At 44.1% G+C, this 20,733-nt stretch overlaps 46 non-coding genes across 46 annotated transcripts; all 46 read right to left on the reverse strand.

Moving 5' to 3' along the window:
• Nucleotides 1–108: 108 nt before the first annotated feature.
• On the reverse strand, nt 109–181 carry trnar-acg (transfer RNA arginine (anticodon ACG)). The gene has a single exon. It is a non-coding gene; the product is annotated as a tRNA-Arg (tRNA).
• Nucleotides 182–407: 226 nt separating this feature from the next.
• trnah-gug (transfer RNA histidin (anticodon GUG)) lies at nt 408–479 on the reverse strand. The gene has a single exon. It is a non-coding gene; the product is annotated as a tRNA-His (tRNA).
• A 387-nt stretch (nt 480–866) lies between these two features.
• Nucleotides 867–939, reverse strand: trnar-acg (transfer RNA arginine (anticodon ACG)). Its single transcript has one exon. It is a non-coding gene; the product is annotated as a tRNA-Arg (tRNA).
• Nucleotides 940–1,155: 216 nt separating this feature from the next.
• trnah-gug (transfer RNA histidin (anticodon GUG)) lies at nt 1,156–1,227 on the reverse strand. The gene has a single exon. It is a non-coding gene; the product is annotated as a tRNA-His (tRNA).
• A 387-nt stretch (nt 1,228–1,614) lies between these two features.
• trnar-acg (transfer RNA arginine (anticodon ACG)) lies at nt 1,615–1,687 on the reverse strand. Its single transcript has one exon. It is a non-coding gene; the product is annotated as a tRNA-Arg (tRNA).
• Nucleotides 1,688–1,913: 226 nt separating this feature from the next.
• Nucleotides 1,914–1,985, reverse strand: trnah-gug (transfer RNA histidin (anticodon GUG)). The gene has a single exon. It is a non-coding gene; the product is annotated as a tRNA-His (tRNA).
• A 387-nt stretch (nt 1,986–2,372) lies between these two features.
• trnar-acg (transfer RNA arginine (anticodon ACG)) lies at nt 2,373–2,445 on the reverse strand. The gene has a single exon. It is a non-coding gene; the product is annotated as a tRNA-Arg (tRNA).
• Nucleotides 2,446–2,661: 216 nt separating this feature from the next.
• Nucleotides 2,662–2,733, reverse strand: trnah-gug (transfer RNA histidin (anticodon GUG)). Its single transcript has one exon. It is a non-coding gene; the product is annotated as a tRNA-His (tRNA).
• Nucleotides 2,734–3,120: 387 nt separating this feature from the next.
• trnar-acg (transfer RNA arginine (anticodon ACG)) lies at nt 3,121–3,193 on the reverse strand. The gene has a single exon. It is a non-coding gene; the product is annotated as a tRNA-Arg (tRNA).
• Nucleotides 3,194–3,419: 226 nt separating this feature from the next.
• Nucleotides 3,420–3,491, reverse strand: trnah-gug (transfer RNA histidin (anticodon GUG)). Its single transcript has one exon. It is a non-coding gene; the product is annotated as a tRNA-His (tRNA).
• Nucleotides 3,492–3,878: 387 nt separating this feature from the next.
• Nucleotides 3,879–3,951, reverse strand: trnar-acg (transfer RNA arginine (anticodon ACG)). The gene has a single exon. It is a non-coding gene; the product is annotated as a tRNA-Arg (tRNA).
• Nucleotides 3,952–4,167: 216 nt separating this feature from the next.
• trnah-gug (transfer RNA histidin (anticodon GUG)) lies at nt 4,168–4,239 on the reverse strand. Its single transcript has one exon. It is a non-coding gene; the product is annotated as a tRNA-His (tRNA).
• Nucleotides 4,240–4,626: 387 nt separating this feature from the next.
• Nucleotides 4,627–4,699, reverse strand: trnar-acg (transfer RNA arginine (anticodon ACG)). Its single transcript has one exon. It is a non-coding gene; the product is annotated as a tRNA-Arg (tRNA).
• A 226-nt stretch (nt 4,700–4,925) lies between these two features.
• trnah-gug (transfer RNA histidin (anticodon GUG)) lies at nt 4,926–4,997 on the reverse strand. The gene has a single exon. It is a non-coding gene; the product is annotated as a tRNA-His (tRNA).
• A 677-nt stretch (nt 4,998–5,674) lies between these two features.
• Nucleotides 5,675–5,746, reverse strand: trnah-gug (transfer RNA histidin (anticodon GUG)). Its single transcript has one exon. It is a non-coding gene; the product is annotated as a tRNA-His (tRNA).
• A 385-nt stretch (nt 5,747–6,131) lies between these two features.
• On the reverse strand, nt 6,132–6,204 carry trnar-acg (transfer RNA arginine (anticodon ACG)). The gene has a single exon. It is a non-coding gene; the product is annotated as a tRNA-Arg (tRNA).
• A 214-nt stretch (nt 6,205–6,418) lies between these two features.
• On the reverse strand, nt 6,419–6,490 carry trnah-gug (transfer RNA histidin (anticodon GUG)). The gene has a single exon. It is a non-coding gene; the product is annotated as a tRNA-His (tRNA).
• A 439-nt stretch (nt 6,491–6,929) lies between these two features.
• trnah-gug (transfer RNA histidin (anticodon GUG)) lies at nt 6,930–7,001 on the reverse strand. Its single transcript has one exon. It is a non-coding gene; the product is annotated as a tRNA-His (tRNA).
• A 686-nt stretch (nt 7,002–7,687) lies between these two features.
• Nucleotides 7,688–7,759, reverse strand: trnah-gug (transfer RNA histidin (anticodon GUG)). Its single transcript has one exon. It is a non-coding gene; the product is annotated as a tRNA-His (tRNA).
• A 387-nt stretch (nt 7,760–8,146) lies between these two features.
• Nucleotides 8,147–8,219, reverse strand: trnar-acg (transfer RNA arginine (anticodon ACG)). Its single transcript has one exon. It is a non-coding gene; the product is annotated as a tRNA-Arg (tRNA).
• Nucleotides 8,220–8,435: 216 nt separating this feature from the next.
• trnah-gug (transfer RNA histidin (anticodon GUG)) lies at nt 8,436–8,507 on the reverse strand. The gene has a single exon. It is a non-coding gene; the product is annotated as a tRNA-His (tRNA).
• Nucleotides 8,508–8,894: 387 nt separating this feature from the next.
• On the reverse strand, nt 8,895–8,967 carry trnar-acg (transfer RNA arginine (anticodon ACG)). Its single transcript has one exon. It is a non-coding gene; the product is annotated as a tRNA-Arg (tRNA).
• Nucleotides 8,968–9,193: 226 nt separating this feature from the next.
• trnah-gug (transfer RNA histidin (anticodon GUG)) lies at nt 9,194–9,265 on the reverse strand. The gene has a single exon. It is a non-coding gene; the product is annotated as a tRNA-His (tRNA).
• Nucleotides 9,266–9,942: 677 nt separating this feature from the next.
• trnah-gug (transfer RNA histidin (anticodon GUG)) lies at nt 9,943–10,014 on the reverse strand. The gene has a single exon. It is a non-coding gene; the product is annotated as a tRNA-His (tRNA).
• A 385-nt stretch (nt 10,015–10,399) lies between these two features.
• On the reverse strand, nt 10,400–10,472 carry trnar-acg (transfer RNA arginine (anticodon ACG)). Its single transcript has one exon. It is a non-coding gene; the product is annotated as a tRNA-Arg (tRNA).
• A 214-nt stretch (nt 10,473–10,686) lies between these two features.
• On the reverse strand, nt 10,687–10,758 carry trnah-gug (transfer RNA histidin (anticodon GUG)). The gene has a single exon. It is a non-coding gene; the product is annotated as a tRNA-His (tRNA).
• A 439-nt stretch (nt 10,759–11,197) lies between these two features.
• On the reverse strand, nt 11,198–11,269 carry trnah-gug (transfer RNA histidin (anticodon GUG)). The gene has a single exon. It is a non-coding gene; the product is annotated as a tRNA-His (tRNA).
• A 906-nt stretch (nt 11,270–12,175) lies between these two features.
• On the reverse strand, nt 12,176–12,248 carry trnar-acg (transfer RNA arginine (anticodon ACG)). The gene has a single exon. It is a non-coding gene; the product is annotated as a tRNA-Arg (tRNA).
• Nucleotides 12,249–12,474: 226 nt separating this feature from the next.
• trnah-gug (transfer RNA histidin (anticodon GUG)) lies at nt 12,475–12,546 on the reverse strand. The gene has a single exon. It is a non-coding gene; the product is annotated as a tRNA-His (tRNA).
• Nucleotides 12,547–13,271: 725 nt separating this feature from the next.
• Nucleotides 13,272–13,343, reverse strand: trnah-gug (transfer RNA histidin (anticodon GUG)). Its single transcript has one exon. It is a non-coding gene; the product is annotated as a tRNA-His (tRNA).
• Nucleotides 13,344–13,730: 387 nt separating this feature from the next.
• On the reverse strand, nt 13,731–13,803 carry trnar-acg (transfer RNA arginine (anticodon ACG)). Its single transcript has one exon. It is a non-coding gene; the product is annotated as a tRNA-Arg (tRNA).
• Nucleotides 13,804–14,029: 226 nt separating this feature from the next.
• Nucleotides 14,030–14,101, reverse strand: trnah-gug (transfer RNA histidin (anticodon GUG)). Its single transcript has one exon. It is a non-coding gene; the product is annotated as a tRNA-His (tRNA).
• A 725-nt stretch (nt 14,102–14,826) lies between these two features.
• Nucleotides 14,827–14,898, reverse strand: trnah-gug (transfer RNA histidin (anticodon GUG)). The gene has a single exon. It is a non-coding gene; the product is annotated as a tRNA-His (tRNA).
• A 387-nt stretch (nt 14,899–15,285) lies between these two features.
• Nucleotides 15,286–15,358, reverse strand: trnar-acg (transfer RNA arginine (anticodon ACG)). The gene has a single exon. It is a non-coding gene; the product is annotated as a tRNA-Arg (tRNA).
• A 227-nt stretch (nt 15,359–15,585) lies between these two features.
• Nucleotides 15,586–15,657, reverse strand: trnah-gug (transfer RNA histidin (anticodon GUG)). The gene has a single exon. It is a non-coding gene; the product is annotated as a tRNA-His (tRNA).
• A 387-nt stretch (nt 15,658–16,044) lies between these two features.
• trnar-acg (transfer RNA arginine (anticodon ACG)) lies at nt 16,045–16,117 on the reverse strand. The gene has a single exon. It is a non-coding gene; the product is annotated as a tRNA-Arg (tRNA).
• A 216-nt stretch (nt 16,118–16,333) lies between these two features.
• Nucleotides 16,334–16,405, reverse strand: trnah-gug (transfer RNA histidin (anticodon GUG)). The gene has a single exon. It is a non-coding gene; the product is annotated as a tRNA-His (tRNA).
• Nucleotides 16,406–16,553: 148 nt separating this feature from the next.
• Nucleotides 16,554–16,626, reverse strand: trnah-aug (transfer RNA histidin (anticodon AUG)). The gene has a single exon. It is a non-coding gene; the product is annotated as a tRNA-His (tRNA).
• Nucleotides 16,627–17,610: 984 nt separating this feature from the next.
• On the reverse strand, nt 17,611–17,682 carry trnah-gug (transfer RNA histidin (anticodon GUG)). The gene has a single exon. It is a non-coding gene; the product is annotated as a tRNA-His (tRNA).
• Nucleotides 17,683–18,069: 387 nt separating this feature from the next.
• Nucleotides 18,070–18,142, reverse strand: trnar-acg (transfer RNA arginine (anticodon ACG)). The gene has a single exon. It is a non-coding gene; the product is annotated as a tRNA-Arg (tRNA).
• Nucleotides 18,143–18,368: 226 nt separating this feature from the next.
• trnah-gug (transfer RNA histidin (anticodon GUG)) lies at nt 18,369–18,440 on the reverse strand. The gene has a single exon. It is a non-coding gene; the product is annotated as a tRNA-His (tRNA).
• A 387-nt stretch (nt 18,441–18,827) lies between these two features.
• On the reverse strand, nt 18,828–18,900 carry trnar-acg (transfer RNA arginine (anticodon ACG)). Its single transcript has one exon. It is a non-coding gene; the product is annotated as a tRNA-Arg (tRNA).
• Nucleotides 18,901–19,165: 265 nt separating this feature from the next.
• On the reverse strand, nt 19,166–19,237 carry trnah-gug (transfer RNA histidin (anticodon GUG)). The gene has a single exon. It is a non-coding gene; the product is annotated as a tRNA-His (tRNA).
• A 387-nt stretch (nt 19,238–19,624) lies between these two features.
• trnar-acg (transfer RNA arginine (anticodon ACG)) lies at nt 19,625–19,697 on the reverse strand. Its single transcript has one exon. It is a non-coding gene; the product is annotated as a tRNA-Arg (tRNA).
• A 226-nt stretch (nt 19,698–19,923) lies between these two features.
• Nucleotides 19,924–19,995, reverse strand: trnah-gug (transfer RNA histidin (anticodon GUG)). Its single transcript has one exon. It is a non-coding gene; the product is annotated as a tRNA-His (tRNA).
• Nucleotides 19,996–20,382: 387 nt separating this feature from the next.
• Nucleotides 20,383–20,455, reverse strand: trnar-acg (transfer RNA arginine (anticodon ACG)). The gene has a single exon. It is a non-coding gene; the product is annotated as a tRNA-Arg (tRNA).
• Between the last annotated feature and the right edge of the window lie 278 nt (nt 20,456–20,733).

The following is a 20,733-nucleotide window of genomic DNA, read 5'->3' on the forward strand; positions in this document are numbered from 1 at the left end:
GATTTTGTCCAATCATTTCATTCTTTTGTGATGCTAATTTGACATACCCATTGTGGACGAGAATTCTTTTCATATTCAGCACAAGTGCTTTGAAGCTAAAGACTTGTAAGAGCTAGCCAGGAGTCAAACCTAGAATCTTCTGATCCGTAATCAGACGCGTTATCCATTGCGCCACTAGCCCTACATTTGATGAACTCAAAATGCAGCCGCGTAGTGGGAACAGTTCATCTTTCACACAATCGTTCAAAATGTCTGACTGGTGGAGAGTAGGAGAGTCAAATGGCCGATCAAGTCAGAGAGTATGGGACCTAATACAGGACTTTCTGCTTGAGCTTTCCAGTTTAAAGCTATGTAAAATGGTGCAATTTATCGAGAAACAACATAAACCAAGCAGAGGTTCACACTGCTGCCGTGACCCGGATTCGAACCGGGGTTGCTGCGACCACAACGCAGAGTACTAACCACTATACGATCACGGCCATGTCAGACACTGAGTGCCTTGGTGTTGTGATCGCATATTTGGAGCTCTGGCCATCAAAGGTACTCATCTTTTATCTGAATGGGTGTCCCATATTTCGTCGAACAAATGACAGTCTAACATATGTTTTACGAGCACAGCTCTTTCTTTTTTCAGGGTCCCATTTGGTTGTTGAAAAAACTCATAATAAGGGTGTAAAATCAGAAATTCCGATGTGACTTTATGGTCCCTTAGACTGACTGAAGCTAAGGGCTGCAGAGGAATTTCATCACGTGTTAGAGACTTTGTCCACTCATTTCATTCTTTTGTGATGCTAATTTGACATACCCATTGTGGACGAGAATTCTTTTCATCTTCAGCACAAGTGCTTTGAAGCTAAAGACTTGTACGAGCTAGCCAGGAGTCGAACCTAGAATCTTCTGATCCGTAGTCAGACGCGTTATCCATTGCGCCACTAGCCCTACATTTGATGAACTCAAAATGCAGCCGTGTAGTGGGAGCAGTTCATCTTTCACACAATCGTTCAAAGTGTCTGACTGGTGGAGAGGAGGAGAGTCAAATGGCCGATCAAGTCAGAGAGTATGGGACCTTTTACAGGACTTTCTGCTTCAGCTGTCCAGTTTAAAGCTATGTAGAATGGCACAACTGATGGAGAAACAAGCAGAGGTTCACGCTGCTGCCGTGACCCGGATTTGAACCGGGGTTGCTGCGACCACAACGCAGAGTACTAACCACTATACGATCACGGCCATGTCAGACACTGAGTGCCTTGGTGTTGTGATCGCATATTTGGAGCTCTGGCCATCAAAGGTACTGGTCTTTCATCTGAATGGGTGTCCCATATTTAGTCGAACAAATGACAGTCTAACATATGTTTTACGAGCACAGCTCTTTCTTTTTTCAGGGTCCCATTTGGTTGTTGAAAAAACTCACAATAAGGGTGTAAAATCAGAAAATCCAATGTGACTTTATGGTACCTTAGACTGACTGAAGCTAAGGGCTGCAGAGGAATTTCATCACATGTTAGAGACTATGTCCAATCATTTCATTCTTTTGTGATGCTAATTTGACATACCCATTGTGGACGAGAATTCTTTTCATATTCAGCACAAGTGCTTTGAAGCTAAAGACTTGTACGAGCTAGCCAGGAGTCGAACCTAGAATCTTCTGATCCGTAGTCAGACGCGTTATCCATTGCACCACTAGCCCTACATTTGATGAACTCAAAATGCAGCCGCGTAGTGGGAGCAGTTCATCTTTCACACAAATGTTCAAAGTGTCTGACTGGTGGAGAGTAGGAGAGTCAAATGGCCGATCAAGTCAGAGAGTATGGGACCTAATACAGGACTTTCTGCTTGAGCTTTCCAGTTTAAAGCTATGTAAAATGGTGCAATTTATCGAGAAACAACATAAAACAAGCAGAGATTCACACTGCTGCCGTGACCCGGATTCGAACCGGGGTTGCTGCGACCACAACGCAGAGTACTAACCACTATACGATCACGGCCATGTCAGACACTGAGTGCCTTGGTGTTGTGATCGCATATTTGGAGCTCTGGCCATCAAAGGTACTCATCTTTTATCTGAATGGGTGTCCCATATTTCGTCGAACAAATGACAGTCTAACATATGTTTTACGAGCACAGCTCTTTCTTTTTTCAGGGTCCCATTTGGTTGTTGAAAAAACTCATAATAAGGGTGTAAAATCAGAAATTCCGATGTGACTTTATGGTCCCTTAGACTGACTGAAGCTAAGGGCTGCAGAGGAATTTCATCACGTGTTAGAGACTTTGTCCAATCATTTCATTCTTTTGTGATGCTAATTTGACATACCCATTGTGGACGAGAATTCTTTTCATCTTCAGCACAAGTGCTTTGAAGCTAAAGACTTGTACGAGCTAGCCAGGAGTCGAACCTAGAATCTTCTGATCCGTAGTCAGACGCGTTATCCATTGCGCCACTAGCCCTACATTTGATGAACTCAAAATGCAGCCGTGTAGTGGGAGCAGTTCATCTTTCACACAATCGTTCAAAGTGTCTGACTGGTGGAGAGGAGGAGAGTCAAATGGCCGATCAAGTCAGAGAGTATGGGACCTTTTACAGGACTTTCTGCTTCAGCTGTCCAGTTTAAAGCTATGTAGAATGGCACAACTGATGGAGAAACAAGCAGAGGTTCACGCTGCTGCCGTGACCCGGATTCGAACCGGGGTTGCTGCGACCACAACGCAGAGTACTAACCACTATACGATCACGGCCATGTCAGACACTGAGTGCCTTGGTGTTGTGATCGCATATTGGGAGCTCTGGCCATCAAAGGTACTCGTCTTTTATCTGAATGGGTGTCCCATATTTAGTCGAACAAATGACAGTCCAACATATGTTTTACGAGCACAGCTCTTTCTTTTTTCAGGGTCCCATTTGGTTGTTGAAAAAACTCACAATAAGGGTGTAAAATCAGAAAATCCAATGTGACTTTATGGTACCTTAGACTGACTGAAGCTAAGGGCTGCAGAGGAATTTCATCACATGTTAGAGACTATGTCCAATCATTTCATTCTTTTGTGATGCTAATTTGACATACCCATTGTGGACGAGAATTCTTTTCATATTCAGCACAAGTGCTTTGAAGCTAAAGACTTGTACGAGCTAGCCAGGAGTCGAACCTAGAATCTTCTGATCCGTAGTCAGACGCGTTATCCATTGCACCACTAGCCCTACATTTGATGAACTCAAAATGCAGCCGCGTAGTGGGAGCAGTTCATCTTTCACACAAATGTTCAAAGTGTCTGACTGGTGGAGAGTAGGAGAGTCAAATGGCCGATCAAGTCAGAGAGTATGGGACCTAATACAGGACTTTCTGCTTGAGCTTTCCAGTTTAAAGCTATGTAAAATGGTGCAATTTATCGAGAAACAACATAAAACAAGCAGAGATTCACACTGCTGCCGTGACCCGGATTCGAACCGGGGTTGCTGCGACCACAACGCAGAGTACTAACCACTATACGATCACGGCCATGTCAGACACTGAGTGCCTTGGTGTTGTGATCGCATATTTGGAGCTCTGGCCATCAAAGGTACTCATCTTTTATCTGAATGGGTGTCCCATATTTCGTCGAACAAATGACAGTCTAACATATGTTTTACGAGCACAGCTCTTTCTTTTTTCAGGGTCCCATTTGGTTGTTGAAAAAACTCATAATAAGGGTGTAAAATCAGAAATTCCGATGTGACTTTATGGTCCCTTAGACTGACTGAAGCTAAGGGCTGCAGAGGAATTTCATCACGTGTTAGAGACTTTGTCCAATCATTTCATTCTTTTGTGATGCTAATTTGACATACCCATTGTGGACGAGAATTCTTTTCATCTTCAGCACAAGTGCTTTGAAGCTAAAGACTTGTACGAGCTAGCCAGGAGTCGAACCTAGAATCTTCTGATCCGTAGTCAGACGCGTTATCCATTGCGCCACTAGCCCTACATTTGATGAACTCAAAATGCAGCCGTGTAGTGGGAGCAGTTCATCTTTCACACAATCGTTCAAAGTGTCTGACTGGTGGAGAGGAGGAGAGTCAAATGGCCGATCAAGTCAGAGAGTATGGGACCTTTTACAGGACTTTCTGCTTCAGCTGTCCAGTTTAAAGCTATGTAGAATGGCACAACTGATGGAGAAACAAGCAGAGGTTCACGCTGCTGCCGTGACCCGGATTCGAACCGGGGTTGCTGCGACCACAACGCAGAGTACTAACCACTATACGATCACGGCCATGTCAGACGCTGAGTGCCTTGGTGTTGTGATCGCATATTGGGAGCTCTGGCCATCAAAGGTACTCGTCTTTTATCTGAATGGGTGTCCCATATTTAGTCGAACAAATGACAGTCCAACATATGTTTTACGAGCACAGCTCTTTCTTTTTTCAGGGTCCCATTTGGTTGTTGAAAAAACTCATAATAAGGGTGTAAAATCAGAAAATCCAATGTGACTTTATGGTATCTTAGACTGACTGAAGCTAAGGGCTGCAGAGGAATTTCATCACATGTTAGAGACTATGTCCAATCATTTCATTCTTTTGTGATGCTAATTTGACATACCCATTGTGGACGAGAATTCTTTTCATATTCAGCACAAGTGCTTTGAAGCTAAAGACTTGTACGAGCTAGCCAGGAGTCGAACCTAGAATCTTCTGATCCGTAGTCAGACGCGTTATCCATTGCGCCACTAGCCCTACATTTGATGAACTCAAAATGCAGCCGCGTAGTGGGAGCAGTTCATCTTTCACACAAATGTTCAAAGTGTCTGACTGGTGGAGAGTAGGAGAGTCAAATGGCCGATCAAGTCAGAGAGTATGGGACCTAATACAGGACTTTCTGCTTGAGCTGTCCAGTTTAAAGCTATGTAAAATGGTGCAATTTATCGAGAAACAACATAAAACAAGCAGAGGTTCACACTGCTGCCGTGACCCGGATTCGAACCAGGGTTGCTGCGACCACAACGCAGAGTACTAACCACTATACGATCACGGCCATGTCAGACACTGAGTGCCTTGGTGTTGTGATCGCATATTTGGAGCTCTGGCCATCAAAGGTACTCGTCTTTTATCTGAATGGGTGTCCCATATTTAGTCGAACAAATGACAGTCCAACATATGTTTTACGAGCACAGCTCTTTCTTTTTTCAGGGTCCCATTTGGTTGTTGAAAAAACTCATAATAAGGGTGTAAAATCAGAAAATCCAATGTGACTTTATGGTACCTTAGACTGACTGAAGCTAAGGGCTGCAGAGGAATTTCATCACATGTTAGAGACTATGTCCAATCATTTCATTCTTTTGTGATGCTAATTTGACATACCCATTGTGGACGAGAATTCTTTTCATATTCAGCACAAGTGCTTTGAAGCTAAAGACTTGTACGAGCTAGCCAGGAGTCGATCCTAGAATCTTCTGATCCGTAGTCAGACGCGTTATCCATTGCGCCACATTTGATGAACACAAAATGCAGCCGCGTAGTGGGAGCAGTTCATCTTTCACACAAATGTTCAAAGTGTCTGACTGGTGGAGAGTAGGAGAGTCAAATGGCCGATCAAGTCAGAGAGTATGGGACCTAATACAGGACTTTCTGCTTGAGCTGTCCAGTTTAAAGCTATGTAAAATGGTGCAATTTATCGAGAAACAACATAAAACAAGCAGAGATTCACGCTGCTGCCGTGACCCGGATTCGAACCGGGGTTGCTGCGACCACAACGCAGAGTACTAACCACTATACGATCACGGCCATGTCAGACACTGAGTGGCTTGGTGTTGTGATCGCATACTTGGAGCTCTGGCCATCAAAGGTACTCGTCTTTTATCTGAATGGGTGTCCCATATTTAGTCGAACAAATGACAGTCCAACATATGTTTTACGAGCACAGCTCTTTCTTTTTTCAGGGTCCCATTTGGTTGTTGAAAAAACTCATAATAAGGGTGTAAAATCAGAAAATCCAATGTGACTTTATGGTACCTTAGACTGACTGAAGCTAAGGGCTGCAGAGGAATTTCATCACGTTAGAGACTTTGTCCAATAATTTCATTCTTTTGTGATGCTAATTTGACATACCCATTGTGGACGAGAATTCTTTTCATATTCAGCACAAGTGCTTTGAAGCTAAAGACTTGTACGAGCTAGCCAGGAGTCGAACCTAGAATCTTCTGATCCGTAGTCAGACGCGTTATCCATTGCGCTACTAGCCCTACATTTGATGAACTCAAAATGCAGCCGCGTAGTGGGAGCAGTTCATCTTTCACACAATCGTTCAAAGTGTCTGACTGGTGGAGAGGAGGAGAGTCAAATGGCCGATCAAGTCAGAGAGTATGGGACCTTTTAAAGCTTTCTGCTTCAGCTGTCCAGTTTAAAGCTATGTTGAATGGCACAACTGATGGAGAAACAAGCAGAGGTTCACGCTGCTGCCGTGACCCGGATTCGAACCGGGGTTGCTGCGACCACAACGCAGAGTACTAACCACTATACGATCACGGCCATGTCAGACACTGAGTGCCTTGGTGTTGTGATCGCATATTTGGAGCTCTGGCCATCAAAGGTACTCGTCTCTCTAATTTGACATACCCATTGTGGACGAGAATTCTTTTCATCCTCAGCACAAGTGCTTTGAAGCTAAAGACTTGTACGAGCTAGCCAGGAGTCGAACCTAGAATCTTCTGATCCGTAGTCAGACGCGTTATCCATTGCGCCTACATTTGATGAACTCAAAATGCAGCCGCGTAGTGGGAGCAGTTCATCTTTCACACAATCGTTCAAAGTGTCTGACTGGTGGAGAGTAGGAGAGTCAAATGGCCGATCAAGTCAGAGAGTATGGGACCTAATACAGGACTTTCTGCTTGAGCTGTCCAGTTTAAAGCTATGTAAAATGGTGCAATTTATCGAGAAACAACATAAAACAAGCAGAGGTTCACACTGCTGCCGTGACCCGGATTCGAACCGGGGTTGCTGCGACCACAACGCAGAGTACTAACCACTATACAATCACGGCCATGTCAGACGCTGAGTGCCTTGGTGTTGTGATCGCATATTTGGAGCTCTGGCCATCAAAGGTACTCGTCTTTTATCTGAATGGGTGTCCCATATTTAGTCGAACAAATGACAGTCCAACATATGTTTTACGAGCACAGCTCTTTCTTTTTTCAGGGTCCCATTTGGTTGTTGAAAAAACTCATAATAAGGGTGTAAAATCAGAAAATCCAATGTGACTTTATGGTACCTTAGACTGACTGAAGCTAAGGGCTGCAGAGGAATTTCATCACATGTTAGAGACTTTGTCCAATCATTTCATTCTTCTGTGATGCTAATTTGACATGCCCATTGTGGACGAGAATTCTTTTCATATTCAGCACAAGTGCTTTGAAGCTAAAGACTTGTACGAGCTAGCCAGGAGTCGATCCTAGAATCTTCTGATCCGTAGTCAGACGCGTTATCCATTGCACCACTAGCCCTACATTTGATGAACTCAAAATGCAGCCGCGTAGTGGGAGCAGTTCATCTTTCACACAAATGTTCAAAGTGTCTGACTGGTGGAGAGTAGGAGAGTCAAATGGCCGATCAAGTCAGAGAGTATGGGACCTAATACAGGACTTTCTGCTTGAGCTTTCCAGTTTAAAGCTATGTAAAATGGTGCAATTTATCGAGAAACAACATAAAACAAGCAGAGATTCACACTGCTGCCGTGACCCGGATTCGAACCGGGGTTGCTGCGACCACAACGCAGAGTACTAACCACTATACGATCACGGCCATGTCAGACACTGAGTGCCTTGGTGTTGTGATCGCATATTTGGAGCTCTGGCCATCAAAGGTACTCATCTTTTATCTGAATGGGTGTCCCATATTTCGTCGAACAAATGACAGTCTAACATATGTTTTACGAGCACAGCTCTTTCGTTTTTCAGGGTCCCATTTGGTTGTTGAAAAAACTCATAATAAGGGTGTAAAATCAGAAATTCCGATGTGACTTTATGGTCCCTTAGACTGACTGAAGCTAAGGGCTGCAGAGGAATTTCATCACGTGTTAGAGACTTTGTCCAATCATTTCATTCTTTTGTGATGCTAATTTGACATACCCATTGTGGACGAGAATTCTTTTCATCTTCAGCACAAGTGCTTTGAAGCTAAAGACTTGTACGAGCTAGCCAGGAGTCGAACCTAGAATCTTCTGATCCGTAGTCAGACGCGTTATCCATTGCGCCACTAGCCCTACATTTGATGAACTCAAAATGCAGCCGTGTAGTGGGAGCAGTTCATCTTTCACACAATCGTTCAAAGTGTCTGACTGGTGGAGAGGAGGAGAGTCAAATGGCCGATCAAGTCAGAGAGTATGGGACCTTTTACAGGACTTTCTGCTTCAGCTGTCCAGTTTAAAGCTATGTAGAATGGCACAACTGATGGAGAAACAAGCAGAGGTTCACGCTGCTGCCGTGACCCGGATTCGAACCGGGGTTGCTGCGACCACAACGCAGAGTACTAACCACTATACGATCACGGCCATGTCAGACGCTGAGTGCCTTGGTGTTGTGATCGCATATTGGGAGCTCTGGCCATCAAAGGTACTCGTCTTTTATCTGAATGGGTGTCCCATATTTAGTCGAACAAATGACAGTCCAACATATGTTTTACGAGCACAGCTCTTTCTTTTTTCAGGGTCCCATTTGGTTGTTGAAAAAACTCATAATAAGGGTGTAAAATCAGAAAATCCAATGTGACTTTATGGTATCTTAGACTGACTGAAGCTAAGGGCTGCAGAGGAATTTCATCACATGTTAGAGACTATGTCCAATCATTTCATTCTTTTGTGATGCTAATTTGACATACCCATTGTGGACGAGAATTCTTTTCATATTCAGCACAAGTGCTTTGAAGCTAAAGACTTGTACGAGCTAGCCAGGAGTCGAACCTAGAATCTTCTGATCCGTAGTCAGACGCGTTATCCATTGCGCCACTAGCCCTACATTTGATGAACTCAAAATGCAGCCGCGTAGTGGGAGCAGTTCATCTTTCACACAAATGTTCAAAGTGTCTGACTGGTGGAGAGTAGGAGAGTCAAATGGCCGATCAAGTCAGAGAGTATGGGACCTAATACAGGACTTTCTGCTTGAGCTGTCCAGTTTAAAGCTATGTAAAATGGTGCAATTTATCGAGAAACAACATAAAACAAGCAGAGGTTCACACTGCTGCCGTGACCCGGATTCGAACCAGGGTTGCTGCGACCACAACGCAGAGTACTAACCACTATACGATCACGGCCATGTCAGACACTGAGTGCCTTGGTGTTGTGATCGCATATTTGGAGCTCTGGCCATCAAAGGTACTCGTCTTTTATCTGAATGGGTGTCCCATATTTAGTCGAACAAATGACAGTCCAACATATGTTTTACGAGCACAGCTCTTTCTTTTTTCAGGGTCCCATTTGGTTGTTGAAAAAACTCATAATAAGGGTGTAAAATCAGAAAATCCAATGTGACTTTATGGTACCTTAGACTGACTGAAGCTAAGGGCTGCAGAGGAATTTCATCACATGTTAGAGACTATGTCCAATCATTTCATTCTTTTGTGATGCTAATTTGACATACCCATTGTGGACGAGAATTCTTTTCATATTCAGCACAAGTGCTTTGAAGCTAAAGACTTGTACGAGCTAGCCAGGAGTCGATCCTAGAATCTTCTGATCCGTAGTCAGACGCGTTATCCATTGCGCCACATTTGATGAACACAAAATGCAGCCGCGTAGTGGGAGCAGTTCATCTTTCACACAAATGTTCAAAGTGTCTGACTGGTGGAGAGTAGGAGAGTCAAATGGCCGATCAAGTCAGAGAGTATGGGACCTAATACAGGACTTTCTGCTTGAGCTGTCCAGTTTAAAGCTATGTAAAATGGTGCAATTTATCGAGAAACAACATAAAACAAGCAGAGATTCACGCTGCTGCCGTGACCCGGATTCGAACCGGGGTTGCTGCGACCACAACGCAGAGTACTAACCACTATACGATCACGGCCATGTCAGACACTGAGTGGCTTGGTGTTGTGATCGCATACTTGGAGCTCTGGCCATCAAAGGTACTCGTCTTTTATCTGAATGGGTGTCCCATATTTAGTCGAACAAATGACAGTCCAACATATGTTTTACGAGCACAGCTCTTTCTTTTTTCAGGGTCCCATTTGGTTGTTGAAAAAACTCATAATAAGGGTGTAAAATCAGAAAATCCAATGTGACTTTATGGTACCTTAGACTGACTGAAGCTAAGGGCTGCAGAGGAATTTCATCACGTTAGAGACTTTGTCCAATAATTTCATTCTTTTGTGATGCTAATTTGACATACCCATTGTGGACGAGAATTCTTTTCATATTCAGCACAAGTGCTTTGAAGCTAAAGACTTGTACGAGCTAGCCAGGAGTCGAACCTAGAATCTTCTGATCCGTAGTCAGACGCGTTATCCATTGCGCTACTAGCCCTACATTTGATGAACTCAAAATGCAGCCGCGTAGTGGGAGCAGTTCATCTTTCACACAATCGTTCAAAGTGTCTGACTGGTGGAGAGGAGGAGAGTCAAATGGCCGATCAAGTCAGAGAGTATGGGACCTTTTAAAGCTTTCTGCTTCAGCTGTCCAGTTTAAAGCTATGTTGAATGGCACAACTGATGGAGAAACAAGCAGAGGTTCACGCTGCTGCCGTGACCCGGATTCGAACCGGGGTTGCTGCGACCACAACGCAGAGTACTAACCACTATACGATCACGGCCATGTCAGACACTGAGTGCCTTGGTGTTGTGATCGCATATTTGGAGCTCTGGCCATCAAAGGTACTCGTCTCTCTAATTTGACATACCCATTGTGGACGAGAATTCTTTTCATCCTCAGCACAAGTGCTTTGAAGCTAAAGACTTGTACGAGCTAGCCAGGAGTCGAACCTAGAATCTTCTGATCCGTAGTCAGACGCGTTATCCATTGCGCCTACATTTGATGAACTCAAAATGCAGCCGCGTAGTGGGAGCAGTTCATCTTTCACACAATCGTTCAAAGTGTCTGACTGGTGGAGAGTAGGAGAGTCAAATGGCCGATCAAGTCAGAGAGTATGGGACCTAATACAGGACTTTCTGCTTGAGCTGTCCAGTTTAAAGCTATGTAAAATGGTGCAATTTATCGAGAAACAACATAAAACAAGCAGAGGTTCACACTGCTGCCGTGACCCGGATTCGAACCGGGGTTGCTGCGACCACAACGCAGAGTACTAACCACTATACAATCACGGCCATGTCAGACGCTGAGTGCCTTGGTGTTGTGATCGCATATTTGGAGCTCTGGCCATCAAAGGTACTCGTCTTTTATCTGAATGGGTGTCCCATATTTAGTCGAACAAATGACAGTCCAACATATGTTTTACGAGCACAGCTCTTTCTTTTTTCAGGGTCCCATTTGGTTGTTGAAAAAACTCATAATAAGGGTGTAAAATCAGAAAATCCAATGTGACTTTATGGTACCTTAGACTGACTGAAGCTAAGGGCTGCAGAGGAATTTCATCACATGTTAGAGACTTTGTCCAATCATTTCATTCTTCTGTGATGCTAATTTGACATGCCCATTGTGGACGAGAATTCTTTTCATATTCAGCACAAGTGCTTTGAAGCTAAAGACTTGTACGAGCTAGCCAGGAGTCGATCCTAGAATCTTCTGATCCGTAGTCAGACGCGTTATACATTGCGCCACTAGCCCTACATTTGATGAACTCAAAATGCAGCCGCGTAGTGGGAGCAGTTCATCTTTCACACAAATGTTCAAAGTGTCTGACTGGTGGAGAGTAGGAGAGTCAAATGGCCGATCAAGTCAGAGAGTATGGGACCTAATACAGGACTTTCTGCTTGAGCTGTCCAGTTTAAAGCTATGTAAAATGGTGCAATTTATCGAGAAACAACATAAAACAAGCAGAGATTCACACTGCTGCCCTGACCCGGATTCGAACCGGGGTTGCTGCGACCACAACGCAGAGTACTAACCACTATACGATCACGGCCATGTCAGACACTGAGTGCCTTGGTGTTGTGATCGCATATTTGGAGCTCTGGCCATCAAAGGTACTCGTCTCTCTAATTTGACATACCCATTGTGGACGAGAATTCTTTTCATCTTCAGCACAAGTGCTTTGAAGCTAAAGACTTGTACGAGCTAGCCAGGAGTCGAACCTAGAATCTTCTGATCCGTAGTCAGACGCGTTATCCATTGCGCCACTAGCCCTACATTTGATGAACTCAAAATGCAGCCCCGTAGTGGGAGCAGTTCATCTTTCACACAAATGTTCAAAGTGTCTGACTGGTGGAGAGTAGGAGAGTCAAATGGCCGATCAAGTCAGAGAGTATGGGACCTAATACAGGACTTTCTGCTTGAGCTGTCCAGTTTAAAGCTATGTAAAATGGTGCAATTTATCGAGAAACAACATAAAACAAGCAGAGATTCACACTGCTGCCGTGACCCGGATTCGAACCGGGGTTGCTGCGACCACAACGCAGAGTACTAACCACTATACGATCACGGCCATGTCAGACACTGAGTGGCTTGGTGTTGTGATCGCATACTTGGAGCTCTGGCCATCAAAGGTACTCGTCTTTTATCTGAATGGGTGTCCCATATTTAGTCGAACAAATGACAGTCCAACATATGTTTTACGAGCACAGCTATTTCTTTTTTCAGGTTTCCATTCGGTTGTTGATAAAACTCATAATAAGGGTGTAAAATCAAAAAATCTGAGGTGACTTTATGGTCCCTTAGACTGACTGAAGCTAAGGGCTGCAGAGGAATTTCATCACGTGTTTGAGACTTTGTCCAATCATTTAATTCTTTTGTGATGCTAATTTGACATACCCATTGTGGACGAGAATTCTTTTCATATTCAGCACAAGTGCTTTGAAGCTAAAGAACTGTACGAGTTAGCCAGGAGTCGAACCAAGAATCTTCTGATCCGTAGTCAGACGCGTTATCCATTGCGCCACTAGCCCTACATTTGTTAAAGTCAAAATGCAGCCGGGTAGTGGGAGCAGCTAGTCTTTCACATTAGTAGGTCATAGTGTGTGACTGGTGGAGAGTAGGAGAGTCAAATGGCCGACCAACAACCAAGTGTGACTGGTGGAGAGTAGGAGAGTCAAATGGCCGATCAAGTAAGAGAGTATGGGACCTTTTACAGGACTTTCTGCTTCAGCTGTCCAGTTTAAAGCTATGTAAAATGGCACAACTTATGGAGAAACAAGCAGAGGTTCACGCTGCTGCCGTGACCCGGATTCGAACCGGGGTTGCTGCGACCACAACGCAGAGTACTAACCACTATACGATCACGGCCATGTCAGACACTGAGTGCCTTGGTGTTGTGATCGCATATTTGGAGCTCTGGCCATCAAAGGTACTCGTCTTTTATCTGAATGGGTGTCTCATATTTCGTCGAACAAATGACAGTCCAACATATGTTTTACGAGCACAGCTCTTTCTTTTTTCAGGGTCCCATTTGGTTGTTGAAAAAACTCATAATAAGGGTGTAAAATCAGAAAATCCAATGTGACTTTATGGTCCCTTAGGCTGACTGAAGCTAAGGGCTGGAGAGGAATTTCATCACGTGTTAGAGATTTTGTCCAATCATTTCATTCTTTTGTGATGCTAATTTGACATACCCATTGTGGACGAGAATTCTTTTCATATTCAGCACAAGTGCTTTGAAGCTAAAGACTTGTAAGAGCTAGCCAGGAGTCAAACCTAGAATCTTCTGATCCGTAATCAGACGCGTTATCCATTGCGCCACTAGCCCTACATTTGATGAACTCAAAATGCAGCCGCGTAGTGGGAACAGTTCATCTTTCACACAATCGTTCAAAATGTCTGACTGGTGGAGAGTAGGAGAGTCAAATGGCCGATCAAGTCAGAGAGTATGGGACCTAATACAGGACTTTCTGCTTGAGCTTTCCAGTTTAAAGCTATGTAAAATGGTGCAATTTATCGAGAAACAACATAAACCAAGCAGAGGTTCACACTGCTGCCGTGACCCGGATTCGAACCGGGGTTGCTGCGACCACAACGCAGAGTACTAACCACTATACGATCACGGCCATGTCAGACACTGAGTGCCTTGGTGTTGTGATCGCATACTTGGAGCTCTGGCCATCAAAGGTACTAGTCTTTGATCTGAATGGGTGTCCCATATTTAGTCGAACAAATGACAGTCCAACATATGTTTTACGAGCACAGCTCTTTCTTTTTTCAGGGTCCCATTTGGTTGTTGAAAAAACTCATAATAAGGGTGTAAAATCAGAAAATTCAATGTGACTTTATGGTACCTTAGACTGACTGAAGCTAAGAGCTGCAGAGGAATTTCATCACGTGTTTGAGACTTTGTCCAATCATTTCATTCTTTTGTGATGCTAATTTGACATACCCATTGTGGACGAGAATTATTTTCATATTCAGCACAAGTGCTTTGAAGCTAAAGACTTGTACGATCTAGCCAGGAGTCGAACCTAAAATCTTCTGATCCGTAGTCAGACGCGTTATCCATTGAACCACTAGCCCTACATTTGTTAAATCCAAAATGCAGCCGGGTAGTGGGAGCAGCTAGTCTTTCACATTAGTAGGTCATAGTGTGTGACTGGTGGAGAGTAGGAGAGTCAAATGGCCGACCAACAACCAAGTGTGACTGGTGGAGAGTAGGGGAGTCAAATGGCCGATCAAGTAAGAGAGTATGGGACCTTTTACAGGACTTTCTGCTTCAGCTGTCCAGTTGAAAGCTATGTAAAATGGCACAACTGATGGAGAAACAAGCAGAGGTTCACGCTGCTGCCGTGACCCAGATTCGAACTGGGGTTGCTGCGACCACAACGCAGAGTACTAACCACTATACGATCACGGCCATGTCAGACACTGAGTGCCTTGGTGTTGTGATCGCATATTTGGAGCTCTGGCCATCAAAGGTACTAGTCTTTTATCTGAGTGGTTGTCCCATATTTAGTCGAACAAATGACAGTCCAACATATGTTTTACGAGCACAGCTCTTTCTTTTTTCAGGGTCCCATTTGGTTGTTGAAAAAACTCATAATAAGGGTGTAAAATCAGAAAATCCAATGTGACTTTATGGTACCTTAGACTGACTGAAGCTAAGGGCTGCAGAGGAATTTCATCACATGTTAGAGACTTTGTCCAATCATTTCATTCTTTTGTGATGCTAATTTGACATACCCATTGTGGACGAGAATTCTTTTCATATTCAGCACAAGTGCTTTGAAGCTAAAGACTTGTAAGAGCTAGCCAGGAGTCGAACCTAGAAATTTCTGATCCGTAGTCAGACGCGTTATCCATTGCGCCACTAGCCCTACATTTGATGAACTCAAAATGCAGCCGCGTAGTGGGAGCAGCTAGTCTTTCACATTAGTAGGTCATAGTGTGTGACTGGTGGAGAGTAGGAGAGTCAAATGGCCGACCAAGTCAGAGAGTATGGGACCTAATACAGGACTTTCTGCTTGAGCTTTCCAGTTTAAAGCTATGTAAAATGGTGCAATTTATCGAGAAACAACATAAAACAAGCAGAGGTTCACACTGCTGCCGTGACCCGGATTCGAACCGGGGTTGCTGCGACCACAACGCAGAGTACTAACCACTATACGATCACGGCCATGTTAGACACTGAGTGCCTTGGTGTTGTGATCGCATATTTGGAGCTCTGGCCATCAAAGGTACTCGTCTTTTATCTGAATGGGTGTCCCATATTTCGTCGAACAAATGACAGTCTAACATATGTTTTACGAGCACAGCTCTTTCTTTTTTCAGGGTCCCATTTGGTTGTTGAAAAAACTCATAATAAGGGTGTAAAATCAGAAATTCCAATGTGACTTTATGGTCCCTTAGACTGACTGAAGCTAAGGGCTGCAGAGGAATTTCATCACGTGTTAGAGACTTTGTCCAATCATTTCATTCTTTTGTGATGCTAATTTGACATACCCATTGTGGACGAGAATTCTTTTCATCTTCAGCACAAGTGCTTTGAAGCTAAAGACTTGTACGAGCTAGCCAGGAGTCGAACCTAGAATCTTCTGATCCGTAGTCAGACGCGTTATCCATTGCGCCACTAGCCCTACATTTGATGAACTCAAAATGCAGCCGCGTAGTGGGAGCAGTTCATCTTTCACACAATCGTTCAAAGTGTCTGACTGGTGGAGAGGAGGAGAGTCAAATGGCCGATCAAGTCAGAGAGTATGGGACCTTTTACAGGACTTTCTGCTTCAGCTGTCCAGTTTAAAGCTATGTAGAATGGCACAACTGATGGAGAAACAAGCAGAGGTTCACGCTGCTGCCGTGACCCGGATTCGAACCGGGGTTGCTGCGACCACAACGCAGAGTACTAACCACTATACGATCACGGCCATGTCAGACACTGAGTCCCTCGGTGTTGTGATCGCATATTTAGAGCTCTGGCCATCAAATGTACTCGTCTCTCTAATTTGACATACCCATTGTGGACGAGAATTCTTTTCATCTTCAGCACAAGTGCTTTGAAGCTAAAGACTTGTACGAGCTAGCCAGGAGTCGAACCTAGAATCTTCTGATCCATAGTCAGACGCGTTATCCATTGCGCCACTAGCCCTACATTTGATGAACTCAAAATGCAGCCGCGTAGTGGGAGCAGTTCATCGTTCACACAAATGTTAAAAAAGTCTGACTGGTGGAGAGTAGGAGAGTCAAATGGCCGATCATGTCAGAGAGTATGGGACCTAATACAGGACTTTCTGCTTGAGCTGTCCAGTTTAAAGCTATGTAAAATGGTGCAATTTATCGAGAAACAACATAAAACAAGCAGAGATTCACACTGCTGCCGTGACCCGGATTCGAACGGGGTTGCTGCGACCACAACGCAGAGTACTAACCACTATACGATCACGGCCATGTCAGACACTGAGTGGCTTGGTGTTGTGATCGCATACTTGGAGCTCTGGCCATCAAAGGTACTCGTCTTTTATCTGAATGGGTGTCCCATATTTAGTCGAACAAATGACAGTCCAACATATGTTTTACGAGCACAGCTATTTCTTTTATCAGGGTTCCATTTGGTTGTTGAAAAAACTCATAATAAGGGTGTAAATTCAGAAAATCCGAGGTGACTTTATGGTCCCTTAGACTGACTGAAGCTAAGGGCTGCAGAGGAATTTCATCACATGTTAGAGACTTTGTCCAATCATTTCATTCTTTTGTGATGCTAATTTGACATACCCATTGTGGACGAGAATTCTTTTCACATTCAGCACAAGTGCTTTGAAGCTAAAGACTTGTACGAGCTAGCCAGGAGTCGAACCTAGCATCTTCTGATCCGTAGTCAGACGCTTTATCCATTGCGCCACTAGCCCTACATTTGATGAACTCAAAATGCAGCCAAGTAGTGGGAGCAGCTAGTCTTTCACATTAGTAGGTCATAGTGTGTGACTGGTGGAGAGTAGGAGAGTCAAATGGCCGACCAAGTCAGATAGTATGGGACCTAATACAGGACTTTCTGCTTGAGCTTTCCAGTTTAAAGCTATGTAAAATGGTGCAATTTATCGAGAAACAACATAAAACAAGCAGAGGTTCACACTGCTGCCGTGACCCGGATTCGAACCGGGGTTGCTGCGACCACAACGCAGAGTACTAACCACTATACGATCACGGCCATGTCAGACACTGAGGGCCTTGGTGTTGTGATCGCATATTTGGAGCTCTGGCCATCAAAGGTACTCGTCTTTTATCTGAATGGGTGTCCCATATTTAGTCGAACAAATGACAGTCTAACATATGTTTTACGAGCACAGCTCTTTCTTTTTTCAGGGTCCCATTTGGTTGTTGAAAAAACTCATAATAAGGGTGTAAAATCAGAAATTCCGATGTGACTTTATGGTCCCTTAGACTGACTGAAGCTAAGGGCTGCAGAGGAATTTCATCACGTGTTAGAGACTTTGTCCAATCATTTCATTCTTTTGTGATGCTAATTTGACATACCCATTGTGGACGAGAATTCTTTTCATCTTCAGCACAAGTGCTTTGAAGCTAAAGACTTGTACGAGCTAGCCAGGAGTCGAACCTAGAATCTTCTGATCCGTAGTCAGACGCGTTATCCATTGCGCCACTAGCCCTACATTTGATGAACTCAAAATGCAGCCGCGTAGTGGGAGCAGTTCATCTTTCACACAATCGTTCAAAGTGTCTGACTGGTGGAGAGGAGGAGAGTCAAATGGCCGATCAAGTCAGAGAGTATGGGACCTTTTACAGGACTTTCTGCTTGAGCTTTCCAGTTTAAAGCTATGTAAAATGGTGCAATTTATCGAGAAACAACATAAACCAAGCAGAGGTTCACACTGCTGCCGTGACCCGGATTCGAACCGGGGTTGCTGCGACCACAACGCAGAGTACTAACCACTATACGATCACGGCCATGTCAGACACTGAGTGCCTTGGTGTTGTGATCGCATACTTGGAGCTCTGGCCATCAAAGGTACTAGTCTTTGATCTGAATGGGTGTCCCATATTTAGTCGAACAAATGACAGTCCAACATATGTTTTACGAGCACAGCTCTTTCTTTTTTCAGGGTCCCATTTGGTTGTTGAAAAAACTCATAATAAGGGTGTAAAATCAGAAAATCCAATGTGACTTTATGGTACCTTAGACTGACTGAAGCTAAGAGCTGCAGAGGAATTTCATCACGTGTTTGAGACTTTGTCCAATCATTTCATTCTTTTGTGATGCTAATTTGACATACCCATTGTGGACGAGAATTATTTTCATATTCAGCACAAGTGCTTTGAAGCTAAAGACTTGTACGATCTAGCCAGGAGTCGAACCTAGAATCTTCTGATCCGTAGTCAGACGCGTTATCCATTGCGCCACTAGCCCTACATTTGATGAACTCAAAATGCAGCCGCGTAGTGGGAGCAGCTAGTCTTTCACATTAGTAGGTCATAGTGTGTGACTGGTGGAGAGTAGGAGAGTCAAATGGCCAACCAACAACCAAGTGTGACTGGTGGAGAGTAGGGGAGTCAAATGGCCGATCAAGTAAGAGAGTATGGGACCTTTTACAGGACTTTCTGCTTCAGCTGTCCAGTTGAAAGCTATGTAAAATGGCACAACTGATGGAGAAACAAGCAGAGGTTCACGCTGCTGCCGTGACCCAGATTCGAACTGGGGTTGCTGCGACCACAACGCAGAGTACTAACCACTATACGATCACGGCCATGTCAGACACTGAGTGCCTTGGTGTTGTGATCGCATATTTGGAGCTCTGGCCATCAAAGGTACTAGTCTTTTATCTGAGTGGTTGTCCCATATTTAGTCGAACAAATGACAGTCCAACATATGTTTTACGAGCACAGCTCTTTCTTTTTTCAGGGTCCCATTTGGTTGTTGAAAAAACTCATAATAAGGGTGTAAAATCAGAAAATCCAATGTGACTTTATGGTACCTTAGACTGACTGAAGCTAAGGGCTGCAGAGGAATTTCATCACATGTTAGAGACTTTGTCCAATCATTTCATTCTTTTGTGATGCTAATTTGACATACCCATTGTGGACGAGAATTCTTTTCATATTCAGCACAAGTGCTTTGAAGCTAAAGACTTGTAAGAGCTAGCCAGGAGTCGAACCTAGAAATTTCTGATCCGTAGTCAGACGCGTTATCCATTGCGCCACTAGCCCTACATTTGATGAACTCAAAATGCAGCCGCGTAGTGGGAGCAGTTCATCTTTCACACAAATGTTAAAAAAGTCTGACTGGTGGAGAGTAGGAGAGTCAAATGGCCGATCATGTCAGAGAGTATGGGACCTAATACAGGACTTTCTGCTTGAGCTGTCCAGTTTAAAGCTATGTAAAATGGTGCAATTTATCGAGAAACAACATAAAACAAGCAGAGATTCACACTGCTGCCGTGACCCGGATTCGAACCGGGGTTGCTGCGACCACAACGCAGAGTACTAACCACTATACGATCACGGCCATGTCAGACACTGAGTGGCTTGGTGTTGTGATCGCATACTTGGAGCTCTGGCCATCAAAGGTACTCGTCTTTTATCTGAATGGGTGTCCCATATTTAGTCGAACAAATGACAGTCCAACATATGTTTTACGAGCACAGCTATTTCTTTTTTCAGGGTTCCATTTGGTTGTTGAAAAAACTCATAATAAGGGTGTAAATTCAGAAAATCCGAGGTGACTTTATGGTCCCTTAGACTGACTGAAGCTAAGGGCTGCAGAGGAATTTCATCACGTGTTTGAGACTTTGTCCAATCATTTCATTCTTTTGTGATGCTGATTTGACATACCCATTGTGGACGAGAATTCTTTTCATATTCAGCACAAGTGCTCTGAAGCTAAAGACCTGTACGAGCTAGCCAGGAGTCGAACCTAGAATCTTCTGATCCGTAGTCAGACGCGTTATCCATTGCGCCACTAGCCCTACATTTGTTAAAGTCAAAATGCAGCCGGGTAGTGGGAGCAGCTAGTCTTTCACATTAGTAGGTCATAGTGTGTGACTGGTGGAGAGTAGGAGAGTCAAATGGCCAACCAACAACCAAGTGTGACTGGTGGAGAGTAGGAGAGTCAAATGGCCGATCAAGTAAGAGAGTATGGGACCTTTTACAGGACTTTCTGCTTCAGCTGTCCAGTTTAAAGCTATGTAAAATGGCACAACTGATGGAGAAACAAGCAGAGGTTCACGCTGCTGCCGTGATCGCA

Source organism: Centropristis striata, chromosome 1 (genome assembly GCF_030273125.1).
Source record: "Centropristis striata isolate RG_2023a ecotype Rhode Island chromosome 1, C.striata_1.0, whole genome shotgun sequence".
NCBI classification, from domain to species: domain Eukaryota; kingdom Metazoa; phylum Chordata; class Actinopteri; order Perciformes; family Serranidae; genus Centropristis; species Centropristis striata.